Raw genomic sequence first — 5555 nt, forward strand, 5'->3', positions numbered from 1 at the left:
TGCCCCAAAGATCTAGTTAGTCCAACCATGAGAATGGGATCCTAAATGAATGTGGAGTTTTTTGGTTGGTTGTTCTTGGTTTTCTATGGTGTGTCCCACCTGATAGTTGGATTAACCTAATTTTTGGGGGATCCAATTTTCATAAGGGGACAACCTTGCTGGTTGGAGAGATGTCATGATACAAACACTATGGTGGGTCCCACATGCCAACTAGTCGATGTAAAGCTAGTTGTGTGTGAGCATTTCTCTTTTCTAGCACCCCAGTTGGTAATGGAGGGGTCATTCCGAATCTGAGTACCCATCATGTGGGCATAACTGTGAAAATGTGTTAACCAAAAATCTCTGGCCAATTCCTCAGGTGGTCCATGGTGTAGAAAACAAATGAACAAATGGACAACTTGTGAGCCTGATGGAACATATTTTTTCTGACTAAACACAATTTCTAATGGATCTTAACAATCACTTTAATCCAAATTGGACAGCAGACCATTTTATTTTAACCATTCATTGATGGCCACCAGTCAGATGGTTAGATCTTTCCAGCTCAATGACTTTCAGTATATGATCCATCTATACCAGTTCTTAGCATTTGGAATGTTTGAAATCATGCGATCAGTACGATCTTCCATCTAGAATCATTGCCCACTTTGATTTTCTATTCACTTCATTCTATCCATATCTAGTATTTAGTTGGAAAATCATTTCTTAGAAAGATAATATCTTACAATACGATCATTTCCTAGGCATCACTGGAGAGAAGGAATACAATGCTGAAAATCTAAGTAGAACACATGATGCAACTTACCATACACTACATATCTTCCATCCTTAAACACCCAAAATATGTCAAGATATACAAAAGAGAAGACGAACCTTGGCCCCTCAATTGTGGCTGTCTTGGTAGATTCTAGCCCTAAGATATAAATCCCTGATTGCGTGAATTTCCATAACAATATCTCTTATCTTCATTCTTTTGTTTGGAGATTCTATAGAACATGAGATACCAATTTCAACTATAGAAACCAAGCACTCTTGCATTTTACTCAAGGGAGTGTTGCATTGTTGTATGTTGTTCAGAGCTCGAACTTCTTCTAAGAGCAGACATAGGTCTACGATCCTCATCACTTGATCAGGCAAAGCCATTTTAGCAAATTCATGAAGGCTCAGACTATCTTTAAACATGTCATCAGTTGGTCTCTTTCCTGTGAACATTTCAAAAGAAGGATCCCATAACTGTAGACATCACCATGTGCAGACGCCATTCCACCCATTCCATACTCTGCCACTCATGCATCTCAAAATTTTAAGATATTAAGGTTTCATTCCAATAATTAAATAACAATAGAGAATAGTTTTTGAAATAGAAGAAGTGGCAATCATTGCAAGCATAGGAAACAATAATCCTATTAATTTTAAACTTTTGAAGCATGATCATGAAGTTATATTGACTAACGAAAAATGAGTCCTACAAGCATAAGACTAAGAAAGAAAACAAAAAACAAAAAACACAAACATGCAGCTCAATATAAAACAATTTGCTTCCATCGAATGTTACATGGCCTACTGTTCGATGCATTTTCAGGTGAAGTTTATCTTTAAAATAAATTAAATTAAAATAAAGACATTTTAATTACTCCATTAGAGAAATCCTTCCATTATCTCCTTGATTCTTAGTGAGAGTTTCTTTCCAATTACCACTACAACTGGTTTTAGTTGTGGAATGTAAGTATATTAGTTGTGGTAATAGAAGTATAAAATTTACAGAACAATCTATTTTGAAGGTTTTATGAGGAATGATCCAATGCTCCACTACAATTATAATACCAAAAAATGAAAATGGTTGAAGCATTATCCAAGGTTCTATGTCAAATTGCAGCTACATGCCCATTGCAGTTGCTTAACTACCTGAAAATGAATGAAAGCAAACTGTGAGTTATTCTCATGGGTAATTTAAGCACCTCATTTAATGCATTTGTTTAAAAAATTATTATCTTATACACTGCTATGTTTTATGTGTGATTATGCGCATTAGTTCCTAAAAATTTCCTTCCTGATTTGGCACTAGGTCTTCCCTGTTAATGCCCTCTACCACTATGCTATTTGTCATTCAAACACAGTTTTGACACCTTCGCAGGAAGTAGCTGAATTAGTAAAACATGACTTTAGGAGCATTGACATCCTTGTGCACTCTCTTGCCAATGGCCCAGAGGTACCGTAGTAACTATATTATTCAAGCCCCTTCTCATGTTTATGTTTGTTGTTTTCGTCTAACTTGTAATTTCCTTTATAGGTCAGTAAACCTCTATTAGAGACATCCCGAAATGGATATCTTGTAGTGATTTTAGCATCAAGTTATTCCTATGTGTCATTGCTCAAGCATTTTGTTCTTGTAATGAATCTAAGCAAGCATCTCAGAAAATGAAAAAGAAAAAAAAAAGTGGGCTGCCTGATTTTTTGGCTAGCTAGGGTCATCTGCACTATGAGACCACTTGATGAATGGCTGAGATTGGCACCATGTGCCTTGTTGGAACTTGTGGCTTGGTTTAGATGGGCTGCCTAGCCAACCTCTATATTTGTATGTATGTGCAGTCAACTTACCATATGAACATGTGGTCCATGTAATGTTGCAGGTGGTGCATCAATTTCTCTCACATACATTGCTATCGAAAGGATCATTCCTAGGTAACTTGATTTACACACCCTGTGATTTTAGCAGCCCATGCAAACCAGAACTATTAAAGAAAGGATTCTTGTTGTTGTGTTGTTCTTTATATATTAATGCATACAAATATGGTGGGGCTATGAGTTCAGCTAAAGCTGCTCTAGAGAGTGCTACCGAGGTGAGATTTTTGTAGCTGGCTGGTCTCCTGCCTTTAATGAAAAATATATATTTTCCTGAAGCAAATGGGGCTATATTTATAACATTTTCTGATCTGGTAGGTGCTTGCATTTGAAGCAGGAAGGCGCCACAAGATTCGAGTTAATACAATATCTGCTGGTATGACTGTTATCTTCATACTTTTATTTTCTGAGACATGGTACTTACTAGAGTTTCACCCTGTCGTGACATTTTTCACATTGATGAAAACTCTCAGGTCCATTGAGAAGTCGTGCAGCCAAGGCCATAGGATTCATTGACATGATGATTGACTACTCATCAGCCAATGCAGGATTATATCATGGTGATTTCCCAGCAACTACTGAAATTCCATCAGCTTTTAACAGACAATTAAATTGCATTCCCCAACTGGTGATTTTTTTTAAAAAAATTTTATTGCAGTGAGATGATAGGAGTTGGCCATGAATACATGGAAGAGTTCTTTAGTGGTTGCAAATCCGTTTTGGCTGAAGATGGTTTGTTTGTCCTACAGGTTACATATTGTCTATTATACTTTTTCTTAATTATGGTTTGATTTGAATTATCTAAAAAGAAAGGTGTCCCTGTAGTAGTCCATTCAAATGGCCCCACTTAGCCATTTCCTCTTTATTGAATTGAGTTGTTACCAATTTTGTGAATGGGATTCTTATTAAACAATCATGTGAATTATTTTTTGAATGACTATCAGGTGTAAGATTAAAAAAAATAATAATAATAAAATAAAATCTGACAAATTTTTTTTAAAATTTACAGATATTTTAGCGACGGACCAATTCTGTCGCTAATTTCTCAACAAGTAGCATATCAACGACGGATTTGAGTCCGTCGCTTTCCTCATATTAGCGACGGACCTTATCCGTCGCTAATATTTTTAATGACGAATAAATCGAGTGGTTTTTTCAGAATTTAGCGATGGATTTTTAATTTTTTGCGACGGATCTTAACTGTCGGAAAAAAAAAGACCCAGTATATGGCAACGGACGAAATCCGTCTTTTTTTTATTTTACGACGGATTTGGTCCGTCGCAAATTTGTAATTTTGGCGTAGTGGTAGCTACTTTGTAGGCCTGAATCCCACCATCAGATAGCACACATGTCAAAGCTCTGACCATTCATCAAGTAGTGTAAACCATGAACATGCCTGAGGCAGTTACCAGGAAAAAAACCCATCTAATATTGTAGCATAATTGCAATGAATTACAACAGCTGTCCCAGCATTCTTCTGTTCCTCTTAACCAAACTCGAGTCTTCATCTTTCGGCAAGACTAAGGCCCCTGTTTGGAAATGAGCACTAATAAAAGATTGTAACTTAGGTGGGAAAAAATACATAGACCAAGGCCCTGTTTGGAAGAAGCCTTAGCTATTACACAATATATGAACCTCAAGGGTTAGAAAAGTTACTTTGATTCATATCAAATTGAGGCTAATGACTTTGATTCATATTGCACAGTATGCTTAGAAAAGTTCTTAACAAAGTTGAAATTATCAACAGATCAAGATCTGGTTCTCCAAACTTTGATTCATGTCAAATTGAGGCTAATGGCTTGCAGTCAGCTATTGCACAGAATATGAACCTCAGGGGCACCACAAAGGTATACATAGTATTCAATTTTTGTTTTTTACTTGTAATCCTTTTTGTTTTTGACTTGTAATCCTACTCTTATTTTCATTTTTTTTATTGAATGTGATACTACATATTGAAATTATATATACAAGCAACTTAGTACATACACATGGATGGTGCCGGATGGCTTCTTTTTTGTCACTTGTAGTTCTTCTTCTTCTTCTTATTTTTTGGTATTCCTTGATATTATTTGACAAGGTAAGTCTACACAATAGAAAAAGAGGAAATCAAAATCAAATATATCATCCAAATTCCAAATATTTGGATTGGATATATATGCTTTAAAAAGAGAAACAAGAGAGATATAGAAACTTTGGATATCATAGAAAGCCTTGCAGAAATTTTAAAGTCATTCCAAAGCGGCAAGATCAGCCTCACTTAGATTTTCAAATGCCTAGCTCCATCCAATGGCATCCAAATCCACATTAGCAGCAAAAGGCTTCTTCCAAGCATGGGCTTTTTGAATCAATCCACGTCCTGGACATTCCAGGTACAACTTTTTGCATATATGATAAATAATAATTTTACAGAAAAAGGTGATGTGACAAACAAAATCAACTTACACACTAAAAAATGTATTTATCAAATTAGCAATCAGCTAATCACTATCCCTGTTGTTAGGGGGTGAGCTGCTGCATGTTTTGTCCTATTTGTTTTTCCCCGCCAGTCTGTTTCTCTTTTAATAAAAATTGCTTCATAAAAAGACAACATTTAATCAAAGTTGGGCTTGAAAACAGAACAGATAAGAAGAAGAAGGCAATCTTGATGCATTAAAATACACCCAAAAACACCTGGATTCATTATGCCATATCACAAAATTTCCGGTCATTATTCTAGGTATTAAAAGTCAATCCATGTAAATAAATGTAATCAGGCCATCGGTTGTAAAAGTTTAGCCCACCACCAAAGGAAAACATACTTCTGAATATCTGTATCTGAAAACAGGTAGCCTACGCCCACTTCTTTGTGTTCATGTGTAGCTTGCATAACAGGCCCATTCAATAAAAGTTGTGGGGCCTACCATGATGACTATATAGCATCAAATTCATGTATC

The 5555-nt window shown here is 35.9% G+C and overlaps 1 long non-coding RNA gene across 1 annotated transcript; it reads left to right on the top strand.

Moving 5' to 3' along the window:
* Positions 1-2801: 2801 nt before the first annotated feature.
* Positions 2802-3582, top strand: LOC131220459 (uncharacterized). Its single transcript, XR_009158597.1, has 4 exons — positions 2802-2840; positions 2941-2998; positions 3096-3182; positions 3281-3582. It is a non-coding gene; the product is annotated as an uncharacterized LOC131220459 (long non-coding RNA).
* Positions 3583-5555: the final 1973 nt, after the last annotated feature.

This window comes from Magnolia sinica, chromosome 12 (genome assembly GCF_029962835.1).
Source record: "Magnolia sinica isolate HGM2019 chromosome 12, MsV1, whole genome shotgun sequence".
In the NCBI taxonomy this organism is placed as follows: Eukaryota; Viridiplantae; Streptophyta; class Magnoliopsida; order Magnoliales; family Magnoliaceae; genus Magnolia; species Magnolia sinica.